Consider the following 18508-nt stretch of genomic DNA (forward strand, 5'->3'; position numbering starts at 1 on the left):
ATCAGTTCAGTACTTGTAACAAATAACGACAAGGAACAACACCCAGTATACTTCGTAAATAAAGTCCTACAGGGTGCTGAAACGAGACACCCAATGATAGAAAAATTAGCATTTAGACTCATTATCACAGCTCGGAGGCTACGATATTATTTTCAAGGATACCAAATTATATTTTAGACCAATCAACCGCTACGACAAATCCTAGCTAAACCTGACCTAGCGGGAAAACTCAGAAAATGGTCGGTCGAACTATCAAAATTTGACATCACTTATCAATCTAGGGGATCCCCCAAGGCCCAAGCTTTGGCCGATTTCATTTCAAAATTCACAAATGCAGTAGAGGAACCTGAGTCATAGGAATTATACGTAGATGGAGCCTCCAATGACAACGGATGCGGAGTAGGAATACTGCTAAAAGACAAAAAAGGCATATATGCAGAACAATCAATCAAATTCCTGTTTCAAGCAACAAATAACCAAGTCGAGTATAAGGCATTATTGGCAGGACTAAAACTTGCAAAAGAGATTCAGGTGTCGAGCTTGCAGGTATACTGCGATTCCTTACTCGTAGTACAACAAGTAACCGGTTACTTCTAAACTAAAGATCCCATCTTAGAAAAATACCTATATATTGTTAAAAACATTATAAAAAATTTTCAAAAATTTGAAATAACACATATACCACGAGAACAAAACTGTAGAGCAGATATACTATCAAAGCTAGCAACATACAGAGATGATCAACACTCAGAAAATTTGGTACATCTCACACTAACGAAACCTAGCCTAGATATGCAGTATGTTTTAAATGTGTCGCAGGAAGAAGATTGGCGAACTTCCATAATATACTACCTGAAGACAGGGATAGTACCAGAAGGTGATCCGAGGTCTTTCAAAAGGAAAGCAACTCATTTTACCCTAATAGGGGACGATCTATACAAACGTGGCTTCTCCCGACCACTACTCAAATGCCTTGCAGGAGATGACACAAGAGCAACAGTAGACGAAGTTCACGAAGGTATCTGCATGCATTATATCGGAAGCAAAAGCCTAACAACAAAAATCTTACGTGCAGGCTATTACTGGCCGACTTTAAGATTGGATTGCATAAACAAAGTTTGAAAATGCGAATCATGTCAAAATTGCTCGCCATTAATACACAGCCCAGCCGAAGCGTTACACATGTCCGACGCCAGCTGGCCATTCCACAAGTGGGGCATGGACATTCTCGGACCATTCCCGATATCGCCAGGACAGGTAAAGTTCCTTTTGGTAGCCATCGATTACTTCACAAAGTGGATAGAAGCACAACCACTTGCAAAAATCACCTCAGACAAGGTACAAAAGTTTATTTGGAAATTTATTATTTGTAGATATGGTTTACCAAGAGAAATTATTTCTGATAACGGCAGGCAATTTAGTGACAAAAAATTACATCATTCTTAACTAACATGAATATTAGACACCACTTTTCCTCTGTCGATCACCCACAGACCAACGGGCTCGCAGAGGCAGCTAATAAAGTGATTTTGTAGGCCCTTATGAAAAAATTGACCGAGGCTAAAGGCCGCTGGGCCGAGCTTATACCAGAAGTACTATGGAGTTATAACACAACTCCCCAGTCAACAACAAAAGAGAGCCCTTTCCGCTTAGTGTACAGATCAGAGTGCATAATCCCTTTAGAACTCAACCAAGGCTCAACAAGGACCGAACACTTCAACGAGAGTGCCAATGAACAAACTCGACGTGCCGAGCTTGACGTCATCGATGAAGAACGCAATTACACAGAGTTAAGACAAAAATCAATGCAACTAGCTATGAAGCGTCAGTACGACAAGAAAGTCAAACCAAGGACCCTTAAAGAGGGAAACCTAGTGCTCAGACAATTAGAATATATTCGGAAGCCACCAGGACATGGAAAATCAGCATGACATGGGAAAGGACATTTTCGGATTACCAAAGTAATTAGAAAAGGAGCCTATTGCTTAGAGACATTGAATGGGACAGCATTACCAAACACATGGAATATCTCGTCACTCAAATACTATTATAGTTGATCGTAATGTTGTAAGAGGCAGGATGGCCAGGTACTCTTTTTCCTAGGCGCGAGGTTTTTCCCTAAAGAAGGTTTACTCGGCTAGGTTTTAACGAGGTCGACCATCCTACATACCTCAAACATGAGGAACAATCCTATCTGAATAAAATCATACATTTGCTATACTGCACAGTTATATTCCACACATACTACAAACCAACAAGCATAAATGTTGGAATCATAACATATCTTAGCAAAAGCGAATTTCGAAATCATAGTTCGGAAAATCAATTAATAAGGTCAGAACAAAAACCAACATAAGTTTTTCAAAAAAACAAAATACAAATCCAAACTACTTTCTAAAATGACACCAGTATTCAAACAAGAGGCGGCACATTCTCATCATGATCTTCGCCAGCCTCATCTTGAACCAACTTCCCATTAACAACGATCTTTGTCACATCGAGTTAACGAACATCAAATCCAGGATCAAACAATGACACCTGAGCAACAGCTCGGTCGAACCCCGAGGTAAACATCTCTATACCTTGGTCCTCCAACTCACCAATTTCGAGCAGTCATATCACCTTTCGTCTTATCATTATCCCTAATCTCGGCCTGAAAAGACCGAATCTGATCCTGAAGACGAGCAACTTCCTGCTCCTTTTCCTCCAACTTAGCAGCAATATCGAAAATAGTCTCTTCTTTCTCCTTCATTTTGGCTGTGTGTCAATAATAACTCCCTCCTTCTCTTTCACTAAACCCTCTAAAGTAGCAAATTTATCAACATCAATTTGCTGCTCGGCCCCAAGCAATTTGGTAGTACGGCCAACACACAGCAGGCGAGTAGCAACAACCTGACAGGGTAACATTAAATCCAAAAAAACAAAGACAATAACAACAACAGGGATGGGAAATAGACAGACGCAAACTACCTGAACATATTTGCCTAGAGCCTCCAACCCGGCACCCCGGGTAAACACCATGTCTCCAGAAAATCGGGAAGCCCTATTAGATAGCTCGGCCAGCGGAAATTGATCGCTCTACAAAGAATGAGCATTCGCTCCAGGAATAAAATCATTGAGCTTATGCTGGTGATAAAAAATCGTGGTAGAAAACTCGGCAGCTGCCTTACCCCCCTCAGACAACACTTCCAAGGAATCATCAGACACGTCCTTTTTCCTTTTTGAAGAAGCCGGCTGTGCAGCAGAAAAAGCAGCACCCTCCTCACCAACCTTTTGAACGGCAGAAGTACTCACACCTTTCTCCTTTTTTCTGTCAAGAAAAGATTGAAGCCTAGATGAATTCAGATGCGGCACTCGCCCTCCTGCAAATGAACACAATACGAAAAACAACATCAGTCTCAAAACAGTAAACCAATACTAAGGATAAACATGTGCATTACCTATATAAGTCCGCAATCCCTCCCTATCATTATCTTTTTCAAAACTTAACATCTCAGATATCGAAAGGCACTGGCCAGCAGCAAAGTTTTTTACCAAAAAGTCAATAACCAAATCCTCCTCTTCAGTCCTATACGCCTCAAGCACTTGCATAGGCTCGGAACACCAATACAGTGGGTACTTCTCTATCAGCTCGTCATCAAGATAAAAAGGGTATTTCGTTTCTACAGATCAGACTTTCACGAACAAAGATTTAAAATTCTTAAAAGAAGACTTGTAAAGAAGGAATAAAGAACGACCGAGAAAACTACGCAAACAAACCCATAAACCCTTCCGAACCCCCTTAGACTGAAACAGAGAAAAGAAAACTCCAAGAGAGGCGGATATTCAAAAAAGGCCATCAAGCACTGATACGCTTTCAGAAATGCCCAGGAATTTGGATGCAGCTGGGAAGGGGCGCAATTAAGTTGGGTCAATACATCGCATTCAAAAGAAGAAAAAGGAAACCTAACATACAGTTCAGAGAAACAAGGGGTGTACATATAGAAGTACCCCCAATCTCCTCTGCGCTCACAAACCCTATCCTCAATCGAGCAGGGGAGAAGTTCAATAGGAACATTAGAGTCATCCCTAGTCAACTTCATAGCACAAAACTCCCTGAGAGAATCAGAACTACAGTTTGAAGAGGCACGGGTCTTAACATCGTCGTGAATCCAGTGATAAAAACAGGAACCGCTAAGAAACCAGGGGTCAAAACCGGTTCAGTTGCAGTCATTAAATGAAATAATGGCAGCACGTTTTCCTAAAAATATGGGAAAACACCTCTCTTAAGTTAATCGTTCAATCATCTTTTTTTTTTTTCAAAAATGCAGTTTACAACTCAGGCCCAAATCAAATGCAACGTTGAGCTTGGGGGCTGCCAAGACCAATAAAAACTGAGATATAGGTCGTCTTAAAGCTCAACTTGCTAAAAAAATGAACACCCAGGCAAGTCAAGCTTGGGGCTATGTACTGCACCCTACAAATCGGAACTGACACCCTATATCTCGGCCACATTAGCCACATTAGAGAAGCAAGTAATCAACGGATAATCACGATAACAATCACCACCCAAGAATCTCGACTAAAACCGAGATCTACTCCAACAAATCATAAAACGGAATCAACCTTAAACTCTATAAAACGGCAGCCGTTGAACTAAATCACCAAAGTAACATCTGAATACACATGTACAATTATTTTATTCTTATACTCGAATATTGAGAAATACTCTCCACTAACTTGAGCGTCGGAGTCCTTTTTGCAGGTTCCCCGCTCGGCTCGCGTTCAAGCAAGGCGTTTCCCTACTGCAGGACATGTCATCTCACCAGTAGCGCCTAGAGTCCGACCTATAGCACGGAGACGAGTATTCTTGTATGAACACTTTCTATCCACTTAGGACACTTTAGTCCATCGAGTGCAAGAAACCTCCAACATCAGGTTTTAGGATATCCATATCCTTATTAATCATAATTTTTCTAACATTTGTTTGGCCTGTGTTACTTGACTAGGTATTAAAACCAACATCCGAGGAACTTTCTTTTGTTACATCAATTAAAATAATAAAAAACTTCAATACATGAATTGCTGGATGACAAGAATGCCACTATAAGACCAGCTTAACTCAAGATTATTGCATAACAAGTACATATATAAAAAATGACGACTACTGCTATCAAAATTACAAAATAAATATTTTTTTTCACTCTGCGAAGACATAAGCATGAACAACATAATATCTTTTCTAAATAAAAAGTATCATTAACATCAATAGACTATCTGTAATAATATTTTGTTTACTCATTTTGTATCTTGTTGACTTATGACATGCATAATGAAAATTTTTAAACTTGTTAAATAATATACTTCAATTAGAATGCGAGCAATTTAAATATCGAATGAGCAGAACTAAACATGATAGATCTATTTTGATCCTTTATAAATTTTTCATTGTGATAAATTGATAACATTATATTCGAGATATTTTGATTTATATAGTGATAGAGGTAACAATTAGGAGTAGCTGATATGGAGCGAAGGTTTTTGTGATGATAAGATGAGAATATGCGTTTTAATCGTGACAGAGATAACAATGGCTTTAGGGTATTGGTGCAGAATTTTGGATATCACAAACTAATTGGTAAGTATATCGGGTCGTACCAAATAATAACTCTGGTGAGTGAGTGTTGATCTTACGAGGATTAATAGATTAAGCAATAATAGTTGAGTGATTAATCTAGTCAAACAAGTAAACAAGAGTGTTTTAAATTCTAAATTGCATCAAACTGTAATTCAGAGAATTCAAGTAAGCTAACAGTGAATGGCTATGTTGTGAGAATTATATGAGAAAATAGTTAAGGCTTTGGAGATGTTAAATTTCTGGATTAATGGTTCTTATCACTCACTTTAATCATGCAAAGGTTCAATTTATGGCAAACTTTAATTGATTAAATCCTAATTCCTTAGTAATTGAATCTCTTCTAACCAAACCAACCACCAATTCCTTGGTCACTTAATTTAAATTAGAAGTTTAAGTCCAATCCTAGTTTATGAGCCACACAAACCCTAAGTATCCAAAGATAAGATGATTATATGTCATGTATCACGTTAAGTCCAAGCAATTAGAGAATTATGAGGAGTTAATTTCAAGCTATTATTCAAGTGATTTAACTTTTCCAAAATTCAACGAGAATTCAAGTAGAAAAAGAGTTATATTCCAATATACTCTAATCCCTAGGATGAAGAACAAAATGAATCCTTGAAAATAAAACAGTACATTGATTAAGAGAAGAGTGACAATAGTATTAATCCATTAAAGTAACAGAGCTCCTAAGTTTAATAGGGGAGGTTTAGTTGTTCATTGCTCAGAGAAAAATCTAGGGTTGTAAAAAATCTGAAAAATATGGAATGAGAAAGAAGAGAGAAGAGAAGAGAGTCCGAATGATTGAATCATTTTTCCTTTTATATCCAATCCTAATTGATTTGAAAATAGATGATTTCTGGACTTACTGGCCTCCTAGCACTAAACGCTGCCACTAGCGCACATTCTGGGCACATATTACGAAGCTCCTGGTGTTAAAAGCCGGGTCATAGCGTTTGGCGCCAGGTGACAAGATGAAAAATTTCTTCTTTTTCTTTTGCACGGTTCTGTCAACTCGCCCAAACTTTACCTGAAATCATCAAAACAACAATGCAGATCAAAGTAGCATTCAAATAGGTCTAAAATACCAAAATCTAATAAAAGCTCAATAAATATATAACTAAATTACTAAGAAATCATAAAAAAGATGCTCACGCATCACAACACCATACTTGAATTGTTACTTGTTCTCAAGAAACTGAAAACAATATGAACCTCAGATGTGGGTTTGCCTAAAAGTTGAGTTTTCAATTATGCTCTTGTCTATTCTCTGAGTGGGGTTAATGACACTGTGATCCTGAATCGTTTCGGCATCTCACTATCCTTTGAAACTCAGGAATGTTAATGTCCTTCGAAACTAGTAGGGGTGAGCACGGGTAGCGGGTACCCAATTACCCGTCCGAATCCGAACCAAACCAATTAAATTGGTTCTGGAACCAACGGATAATCGGGTCCAATCCGAACCAAACCGATGATCTTTGATAGTAATTGGTTCAGGTATCAGTTTTGGAAGTGTGAAATCTGAACCAACGCGTGAACCCGATCATTATATATATATATATATATATATATATATATATATATATATATATATATATATATATATATATATATATATATATCTATTGCACTTTTGTATTTTCACTAGACAAAGATTATTCACTATTAATATGTTTGGATTTTAATCAATTTAGTTTTTAATTATTTGGTGTTTAACATATTTAGACTATTTCTATTGATGTTAAATATTTATTGTATTTGTTGAATTTTTAAGATAAAAATTTGATTTTTCTTTTTTATGAATTTCAAAGTCATCGGGTACCCAATTATTCGAACCGAACCAATCTGTTCTTAATCGATTTGGTTTTGTTCGGGTACATGCATAAAAAATGTAAATCTGAACCAAACCAAACCAATTATATTTTGATCGGTTCGGTTTTAATTTCACCTTGAATCCAAACCAAACCGACCCGTGCTCACCCTTAGGAACTAGAATCCGGATGATATTATGAATTCTCTCTCTTTTACTTCTGATTAATCCTTGAACACAGCATTTTCTTTTCTTTTCTTTTTTTTGGTGCTTTGCACCTTGAGCCTATCCATGACTCTAAATGTTTTGTCTCAAGCTTTGGTTGACACAGAAACACGACAAACACTTAATTGGAGAACTCTTTGAGTTCTGGTTTTTCTATTGAATTTTTCCAATCAATTGTGCTCAAAGCCTTTGGCATACTCTTGATTTGCACTTGTCTTTGACTCTAAGTGCTCTATCTCAAGAGTTTCTTGACACATTCACACTACAAGCATATGGCTAGAAAAACAATCCTTTTGAACTTTTGATCATTCTTAACCTTCCTAGCCATAGATGCTCAGAGCCTTGAGCCTTGCCTTTTATTTTCTTTTTCTTTTGTTGTTTCTTTTTGCTTCAAGGGTTAATTTCTTGTTCAATTCAGAGAATTCATAATACTTCTTTAAATTCATTTACCTTATGAATTGACACACTTTACTCCAAGATCAAATATGCACTGTTCTTTTTATGCATTCAAAACCATAGATAAATTCCATCACATCTAATTAAATAAGACAACTCTTGAATATAAACTCAATTTCTCATGTGTTACACCACTTCTTTCTTTTTTTTTTTTTTGAATTCAAGCTCAGTGAGCAGTATATGAGACATCTTTTAAAATAGAAATAAAAACAACTAAACAAATTGACTAAGGCTAGAACACTAAAATTATTAAAAATTATGCAAAGGATAGAAAATAACCAACAGAAAATAGGAAAATAACAAAATAAGAATGGAAAGGGGAGTAAGAATGTAAAGGAACTCAACCACCTCAGTTATCTTGGTGGCCATCTCACTCCTCAGGCTGTGCTCCTCCGTGAAGATGATTCACCTCCTTTTGGTGCCATTGATGATAAGATAAACAGAGAACTTGCTTGAAAACACCAAACTTAAAAGTTTGCTTGTCCCCAAGTAAGAAAAAACCGAAAAAGAGGACATAAAAAGCACATAGATGAGTAAAAAAAATTATTGCAAAAGAAGATATGAGTGGTATAAGGGAAATATATATATATATATATATATATATACACACACACACACGCTTGTGCATACGCATACTGAGTGAAGAGAGGAGAGTTGTGCGCACGCACAACAGTGTGCATGTGCACCCGGCAGAGAGTTTGGAGATGTTGGTCCTCCTTCTAGCGCTAAACGCCATGTTGTCGCATTTAGCGCCACCACCGCAACAGTTGCTCCTTGAAATACGTGCACCACGGTGCTAAATGCCAAGTCGGGGTGTTTAGGCCAGCCTCCAATGACCATTCCTTGAATTTCGTGCCCCCTAGCGTTAAACGCCAAGTAGCGGCGTTTAGCGCCGGGCACCCAAAGCAAATCTCCTTCAAAGTGTGCTGAACTCCCTTCTGATTGCACATGTTCCTGTTTTACACACTTTGCATGACCAAGACACACGTAAAAAGAAAGAAAATTGCAAAGAACTAAAATAAAATGAATAAAACCAAAACGAATATAAAATCTTAAGATACTAAAGATTGGGTTGCCTTTAAACAAGCGCTTCTTTAACGTCAATAGCTTGACGGTTGACTTCTTGTTAGGGTGGGGGTTGATCATAGTGCTTCAACTCCTCCCCTCACACTATGAATTTTCTTCTTGTGTCCCCATGAATTAGCTCAATATTCTCAAAAGAGAGGATTCTGTTTACTATATAAGACAACATTGGATTATGAGTCAACACCACTTTCAACCCTGGGGATAAACCTTTAGTGGGGATCTTTTTGTTTCTCCATCCCCTGAACACTTTCTTCAAGGGAACTTCCTCTTTGATGGATGATGCACACCCAACACCAAACTTAGGTTTGATATCAGGGGGAATTGTATTGATTCTCACCAAAAGAGGCTTGAGCTGCAAACTTTGTTTTACATCATCAGGAGGTTCTTGGAGATTTGGATCAATGAACTCAGTCTTCATGCAATTGCCTTCTTTACCTGAGTGATGTATGGGTTTAAAATCCTTGAAGATCAAATGCTCCTCATGCACCCTCAGCATCAATTCACCTTCTTCCACATCAATCAGAGCTATTTCAGTGGCTAGGAATGGTCTTCCTAGAATTATAGAGACATTTTCATCTGCCCCCATGTCAGGAATTACAAAATCTGCTGGGAGAAAGAACTTTTCCACTTTAACCAAGATATTCTCTACTATTCCATGTGCATGCTTCAAAGATTTATATGCCATTTGTAGTGCTACCCTTGTTAGTTGCTCTTCTTTGATTTGCAGTTTCTTTATCATAGACAAAGGTACTAAATTGATGCTTGCACCCAAATCACATAAGGCTTTCTCAAAGGTTATGCTCCCAATGGTACATGGAATTTGAAAGCTCACTGAATCTAGCATCTTCCTTGGCAAATTACTCTGAATTATGACACTATATTCTTTGGTCAAGATCAGTGTCTCATCTCCCTTTAAAATCCTCTTCTTGGATAGCAACTCCTTCATCAATTTAACATAGAGAGGCATTTACTCTAAAACCTTAGAAAACAGAATATTAATTTGTAACTTTTTGAAAACTTCCAAGAACTTTGAAAATTGCTTATCCTTGGTCTCCTATTGAAGCCTTTGAGGATATGGCATTTTCGGCTTATAGTCAAGCATTGGGGACTTCACTTTGTATTGCTCAATATCAACCGAAAAACGGTTGTCCGATGCCTTTGTGGGGTGTGCATCTCTTTATTTTGAGCATTTTCTGTTTTCAATCGGCTTCTCAGTAACTTGTACTTCCGTACTTGCCACTTGTTCACTTATCAAAGTGATAGCCTTGCACTCCTCTCTTTGATTTGGAATTGTGTTACTTGGAAAGGTATTGGTGGATCTCTTATCAATTTTAATAACTTTTGTGGCTAGTTGACCCATCTGGACCTTCAAGTTCTTAATTGAAGCTCTAGTTTTCTACATGAAACTAATAGTATTCTTGGAGAGTTCAGCAACTAAATCTTCCAAGTCTGAAGATTTCTGAGAACTGGATGGTGGATTGTTGTTGTTGAAATTACTATAATTGAAATTATTCTGATGGCTCTGATTGTTATTGAAATTCTGGTGCCTCTGTGATTGATTTTTCCATCCAAAATTAGGGTGATTCCTCTACCATGGATTATAGGTCTTGAAAAAAGGATCATTATTGGGGGGTCTGGAGGAATTGCTCACACAATTAACTCTTAATGAGCCGAGTATATATAACAAAAGTGTCCTAAGCTTATGGTGCACGAAATTGTGATCAATACTTTTCAAAACATAAACAATCCCTAGTAATGGCTCCAAAGACTTGGTGCTCACTACCATGGCATAAACACAACTTCGCACAACTAACCAGCAAGTGCACTGGGTCGTCCAAGTAATAAACCTTACGCGAGTAAGGGTCGATCCCACGGAGATTGGTGGTATGAAGCAAGCTATGGTCACCTTGTAAATCTCAGTCAGGCAGACTCAAATGGGTATAGTGATAAACGAATAAAGTAATAAGATAAAGATAGAGATACTTATGCATATCATTGGTGAGAGCTTCAGATAAGCGAATGAAGATGCCTTCCCTTCCGTCTCTCTGCTTTCCTAATGTCTTCATCCAATCCTTCTTACTCCTTTCCATGGCAAGCTTATGCAAGGGTTTCACCGTTGTCAGTGGCTACCTCCCATCCTCTCATTGGAAATACGTCCCTGATGCCCTGTCACAGCATCGGCTATCCATCTGTCGGTTCTCAATCAGGCCGGAATAGAATCCAGTGATTCTTTTGCGTCTGTCACTAACGCCCCGCCCTCAGGAGTTTGAAGCACGTCACAGTCATTCAATCATTGAATCCTACTCAGAATACCACAGACAAGGTTAGACCTTCCGGATTCTCTTGAATGCCGCCATCAGTTCTTGCCTATACCACGAAGACTCTGATCTCACGGAATGGCTGGCTCGTTTGTCAGGCGAGCACTCGGTTGTCAGGCGATCAACCATGCATCATGTTATCAGAAATCCAAGAGATATTCACTAAGCCTCAGATGCTTGTAGAACAAGAATGGTTGTCAGTCACCTTGTTCATAGGTGAGAATGATGATGAGTGTCAATCATCACCTTCATCAAGTTGAAGAACAAGTGATATCTTGGACAAAGAACAAGCGGAATTGAATAGAAGAACAATAGTAATTGCATTAGTACTCGAGGTACAGCAGAGCTCCACACCTTAATCTATGGTGTGTAGAAACTCCACCGTTGAAAATACATAAGAACAAGGTCTAGGCATGGCCGAATGGCCAGCCTCCCAAAATGAGTTCGATCATCAAAACATGATCAAAAGACTCTCTATATTACAATAGTAAAAGGTCCTACTTATAGAAAACTAGTAGCCTAAGGTGTACAAAGATGAGTAAATGACATAAAAATCCACTTCCGGGCCCACTTGGTATGTGCTTGGGCTGAGCAATGAAGCATTTTCGTGTAGAGACTTCTCTTGGAGTTAAACGCCAGCTTTTATGCCAGTTTGGGCGTTTAACTCCCAATTAGGTGCCAGTTCCGGCGTTTAACGCTGGAATTTCTGTAGGTGACTTTGAACGCCGGTTTGGGCCATCAAATCTTGGGCAAAGTATGGACTATCATATATTGCTGGAAAGCCCAGGATGTCTACTTTCCAACGCCGTTGAGAGCGCGCCAATTGGGCTTCTGTAGCTCCAGAAAATCTACTTCGAGTGCAGGGAGGTCAGAATCCAACAGCATCTGCAGTCCTTTTCAGTCTCTGAATCAGATTTTTGCTCAGGTCCCTCAATTTCAGGCAGAAAATACCTGAAATCACAGAAAAACACACAAACTCATAGTAAAGTCCAGAAAAGTGAATTTTAACTAAAAACTAATAAAAATATACTAAGAACTCAACTAAAACTACTAAAAACATACTAAAAACAATGCCAAAAAGCGTACAAATTATCCGCTCATCACAACACCAAACTTAAATTGTTGCTTGTCCCCAAGCAACTAAAGATCAAATAAGATAAAAAGAAGAGAATATGCAATGAACTCCAAAAACATCTATGAAGATCAGTATTAATTAAATGAGCGGGGCTTTTAGCTTTTTGCCTCTGAACAGTTTTGGCATCTCACTCTATCCTTTGAAATTCAGAATGATTGGCTTCTTTAGGAACTCAGAATCCAGATAGTGTTATTGATTCCCCTAGTTAAGTATGATGATTCTTGAACACAGCTACTTATTGAGTCTTGGCCGTGGCCCAAAGCACTCTGTCTTCCAGTATTACCACCGGATACATACATGCCACAGACACATAATTGGGTGAACCTTTTCAGATTGTGACTCAGCTTTGCTAAAGTCCCCAATTAGAGGTGTCCAGGGTTCTTAAGCACACTCTTATTGCCTTGGATCACAACTTTATTTCTTTCTTTTTCTTTCTCTTTTCTTCTTTCTCTCTTTTTTTTTTCGTTTGCTTTTTGCTTTTTTTTTTTGTATTCACTGCTTTTTCTTGCTTTAAGAATCATTTTTATGATTTTTCAGATCCTCAGTAACATGTCTCCTTTTTCATCATTCTTTCAAGAGCCAACATTCATGAACCACAAATTCAAAAGACATATGCACTGTTCAAGCATACATTCAGAGAACAAAAGTGTTGCCACCACATCAAAATGATTAAACTGTTATAAAATTCAAAATTCATGCAATTCTTTTCCTTTTCAATTAAGCACGTTTTTATTTTAAGAAAGGTGATGGATTCATAGGACATTCATAGCTTTAAGGCATAAACACTAAGACACTAATGATCATAAGACACAAACATGGATAAACATAAGCACTAAAATTCGAAAAATAGAAGAATAAAGAACAAGGAAATCAAGGAACGGGTCCACCTTAGTGATGGCGGCTCTTCCTTCCTCTTGAAGGTCCTATGGAGTGCTTGAGCTCCTCAATGTCTCTTCCTTGCCTTTGTTGCTCCTCTCTCATGATTCTTTGATCTTCTCTAATTTCATGGAGGAGAATGGAGTGTTCTTGGTGCTCCACCCTTAGTTGTCCCATGTTGGAACTTAATTCTCCTAGGGAGGTGTTTAGTTGCTCCCAATAGTCTTGTGGAGGAAAGGCTAATCTTGCTAAGGTGGAAGTCTTGTCCACCACTTTGTAGAGTTCTTGGGCTATGACCTCATGAACTTCCACTTCTTCTCCAATCATGATGCTATGGATCATGATGGCCCGGTCTAAAGTAACTTCGGACCGGTTGCTTGTTGGAATGATTGAGCGTTGGATAAACTCCAACCATCCTCTAGCCACGGGTTTGAGGTCGTGCCTTCTCAATTGAACCGGCTTGCCTCTTGAATCTCTCTTCCATTGTGCGCCCTCTTCACATATGATTGTGAGGACTTGGTCCAACCTTTGATCAAAGTTGACCCTTCTTGTGTAAGGATGTTCATCTCCTTGCATCATAGGCAAGTTGAACGCCACCCTCACACTTTCCGGACTAAAATCCAAGTATTTCCCCCGAACCATAGTAAGATAATTCTTTGGATCCGGGTTCATACTTTGATCATGGCTCTTGGTGATCCATGCATTGGCATAGAACTCTTGAACCATCAAGATTCCAACTTGTTGAATGGGGTTGGTAAGTACTTCCCAACCTCTTCTTTGGATCTCATGGCGGATCTCCGGATATTCACCCTTTTTGAGTGAAAAGGGGACCTCGGAGATCACCTTCTTCAAGGCCACAACTTCATAAAAGTGGTCTTGATGCACCCTTGAGATGAACCTATCCATCTCCCATGACTCGGAGGTGGAAGCTTTTGCCTTTCCTTTCCTCTTTCTAGAGGTTTCTCCGGCCTTGGATGCCATAATGGTTATGGAAAAACGAAAAAGCAACGCTTTTACCACACCAAACTTAAAATGTTTGCTCGTCCTCGAGCAAAAGAAGAAAGAAGAGAGTAGATGAAGAAGAAATGAGGAAGAGGGAGATGGTGGTGTATTCGGCCAAGGAGGGGGAGAAGTGGTGTTTTGGTTGTGTGAAAATGAAGGGGTTAAGAAGGGTTTATATAGGAGAGAGGGGAGATGAGGTTCGGCCATTATTGGTGGGTTTGGGAGGGAAAGTGGTTTGAATTTGAAGGGTGAGGTTGGTGGGGTTTTATGAAGGATGGATGTGAGTGGTGAAGAGAAAGATGGGATTTGATAGGTGAAGGGTTTTTGGGGAAGAGGTGTTGAGGTGATTGGTGAATGGGGGAAGAAGAGAGAGAGTGGTGGTGGGATCCTGTGGGGTCCACAGATCCTGTGGTGTCAAGGAAAAGTCATCCCTGCACCAAATGTTGCTCAAAATCACGTTTTGAGGCATTTCTGGCGTTAAACGCCGGGCTAATGCCCATTCCTGGCGTTTAACGCCAGGTTCTTACCCTTTTCTGGCGTTTAACGCCAGTCTGGTGCCCCTTTCTGGCGTTAAACGCCCAGAATGGTGCCAGACTGGGCGTTAAACGCCCAACTGCTAGGTTTACTGGCGTTTGAACGCCAGCAACATCTTCCTCCAGGGTGTGCTGTTTTTCTTCCTGTTTTTCATTTTGTTTTTGCTTTTTTAATGGATTTTGTGACTTCTTATGATCATCAATCTACAAAAAACATAAAATAACAAAAGAAAATATATAAAATATAATCATTGGGTTGCCTCCCAACAAGCGCTTCTTTAATGTCAGTAGCTTGACAGAGGGCTCTCATGGAGCCTCACAGATATTCAGAGCAATGTTGGAACCTCCCAACACCAAACTTAGAGTTTGAATGTGGGGTTCAACACCAAACTTAGAGTTTGGTTGTGGCCTCCCAACACCAAACTTAGAGTTTGAATGTGGGGGCTCTGTTTGACTCTGATTTGAGAGAAGCTCTTCATGCTTCATCTCTTTGGTGACAGAGGGATATCCTTGAGCCTTAAACACAAAGGATTCTCCATTCACTTGAATGATTAGTTCACCTCTATCAACATCAATCACAGCCTTTGCTGTGGCTAGGAAAGGTCTGCCAAGGATGATGGTTTCATCCATGCACTTCCCAGTCTCTAGGACTATGAAATCAGTAGGGATGTAATGGTCTTCAATCTTAACCAAAACATTCTCTACAAGTCCATAAGCTTGTTTTCTTGAGTTGTCTGCCATCTCTAGTGAGATTTTTGCAGCTTGTACCTCAAAGATCCTTAGCTTCTCCATTACTGAGAGAGGCATGAGGTTTACACTTGACCCTAAGTCACACAGAGCCTTCTTGAAGGTCATGGTGCCTATGGTACAAGGTATGGAAAACTTCCCAGGATCTTGTCTCTTTTGAGGTAATTTCTGCCTAGACAAGTCATCCAGCTCCTTGGGGAGCAAAGGAGGTTCATTCTCCCAAGTCTCATTTCCAAATAACTTGTCATTTAGCTTCATGATTGCTCCAAGGTACTTAGCAACTTGCTCTTCAGTGACATACTCATCCTCTTCAGAGGAAGAATACTCATCAGAGCTCATGAAAGGCAGAAGTAAGTCCAATGGAATCTCTATGGTCTCATGTTGAGTCTCAGATTCCCATGGTTCCTCATTGGGGAACTCATTGGAGGCTAGTGCACGCCCATTGAGGTCTTCCTCAGTGGCGTTCACTTCCTCCCCTTCCTCTCCAAATTCGGCCATATTGATGGCTTTGCACTCTCCTTTTGGATTTTCTTCTGTGTTGCTTGGAAGAGTACTTGGAGGGAGTTCAGTAACTTTCTTGCTCAGCTGTCCCACTTGTCCTTCCAAATTCCTAATGGAAGACCTTGTTTCAGTCATGAAACTTTGAGTGGTTTTGATTAGATCAGAGACCATGGTTGCTAAGTCAAAGGGGTTCTGCTTAGAATTCTCTGTCTGTTGCTGAGAAGATGATGGAAAAAGTTTGCCATTGTTAAACCTGTTTCTTCCACCATTATTATTGAAACCTTGTTGAGGTCTCTCTTGATTCTTCCATGAGAGATTTGGGTGATTTCTCCATGAAGAATTATAGGTGTTTCCATAGGGTTCTCCTAGGTAATTCACCTCTTCCATTGAAGGGTTCTCAGGATCATAAGCTTCTTCCTCAGATGAAGCCTCCTTAGTACTGCTTGGTGCATTTTGCATTCCAGACAGACTTTGAGAAATCAAATTGACTTGTTGAGTCAATATCTTGTTCTGAGCCAATATGGCATTCAGAGCATCAATCTCAAGAACTCCTTTCTTCTGACTTGTCCCATTGTTCACAGGATTCCTTTCAGAAGTGTACATGAATTGGTTATTTGCAACCATTTCAATGAGCTCTTGAGCCTCTGTAGGCGTCTTCTTCAGATGAAGAGATCCTCCAGCAAAGCTATCCAAAGACATCTTAGATAGTTCAGAGAGACCATCATAGAAAATACCTATGATGCTCCATTCAGAAAGCATGTCAGAAGGACATTTTCTGATTAATTGTTTGTATCTTTCCCAAGCTTCATAGAGGGATTCTCCATCCTTCTGTCTGAAAGTTTGGACTTCCACTCTAAGCTTGCTCCATCTTTGAGGTGGAAAGAACTTTGCCAAGAAGGCATTGACTAGCTTTTCCCAAGAGTCCAGGCTTTCTTTAGGTTGAGAGTCCAACCATATCCTAGCTCTGTCTCTTACAGCAAAAGGGAATAGCATCAGTCTATAGACCTCAGGGTCAACCCCATTAGTCTTGACTGTGTCACAGATTTGTAAGAATTCAGCTAAGAACTGATGAGGATCTTCCATTGGAAGTCCATGGAACTTGCAATTCTGTTGCATTAGAGAAACTAATTGAGGTTTAAGCTCAAAGTTGTTTGCTCCAATGGCAGGGATAGAGATGCTTCTCCCATAAAAATCAGGAGTAGGTGCAGTAAAGTCACCCAGCACCTTCCTTGCATTGTTTGCATTATTGTTGTTTTTGGCTGCCATGTCTTCTTCTTCTTTGAAGAATTCGGTCAGGTCCTCTAAAGAGAGTTGTGCTTTGGCTTCTCTTAGTTTTCTCTTCAAGGTCCTTTCGGGTTCAGGGTCAGCTTCAACAAGAATGCCTTTTTCTTTGCTCCTGCTCATATGAAAGAGAAGAGAACAAGAAAATATGTGGAATCCTCTATGTCACAGTATAGAGATTCCTTGAGGTGTCAGAGGAAAAGAAAAATAGGAGAAAGAAGAAGGAGAAGAATTCGAACTTTAATTAGATGAAGTTCGAATTGTGCATTAAGAAGGAGTAGTACTCCATAAATAGAAGGATGTGAGAAGGAGGGAAGAGAATTTTCGAAAATTAATTAGAAAGATATCAAAAACATTTTGAAAATTGATTGATAATTTTCGAAAATTCAAAGAAAAAAAAGAAATCAAGTGATTTTTGAAAAAGATTTTGAAATTAGAAATTAAAAAGATTTGATTGAAAACTTATTTTGAAAAAGATGTGATTGAGAAGATATGATTTGAAAACAATTTTAAAAAGATTTGATTTGAAAACAATTTTTAAAGATATGATTTTAAAAATTAATGACTTGCCTAACAAGAAAAGATATGATTCAAACATTAAACCTTCCTCAACAGGAAAGGCAACAAATTTGAGATGTTCAATCAAATCATTAATTGTTAGTAAGTATCTTTGAAAAAGGAAAGAAATTGATTTTGAAAACATTTGATTGAAAAGATATGATTTGAAAAAGATTTGATTTTGAAAAACTTTGAAAACTTGAAAAAAATTGATTTGAAGAACAAAATCTTCCCCCTAGCACCATCCTGGCGTTAAACGCCCAGAATGGTATCCATTCTGGCGTTTAACGCCCAAAATGCACCCTTTTTGGGCGTTAAACGCCCAACCAGGTACCCTGGCTGGCGTTTAAACGCCAGTCTGCC

At 39.0% G+C, this 18508-nt stretch overlaps 1 non-coding gene across 1 annotated transcript; it reads left to right on the forward strand.

Annotated features, from left to right (window-relative positions):
• Positions 1-17059: 17059 nt before the first annotated feature.
• On the forward strand, positions 17060-17167 carry LOC130952874 (small nucleolar RNA R71). Its single transcript, XR_009075050.1, has one exon. It is a non-coding gene; the product is annotated as a small nucleolar RNA R71 (small nucleolar RNA).
• Positions 17168-18508: the final 1341 nt, after the last annotated feature.

This window comes from Arachis stenosperma, chromosome 9 (genome assembly GCF_014773155.1).
Source record: "Arachis stenosperma cultivar V10309 chromosome 9, arast.V10309.gnm1.PFL2, whole genome shotgun sequence".
Taxonomy (NCBI): Eukaryota; Viridiplantae; Streptophyta; class Magnoliopsida; order Fabales; family Fabaceae; genus Arachis; species Arachis stenosperma.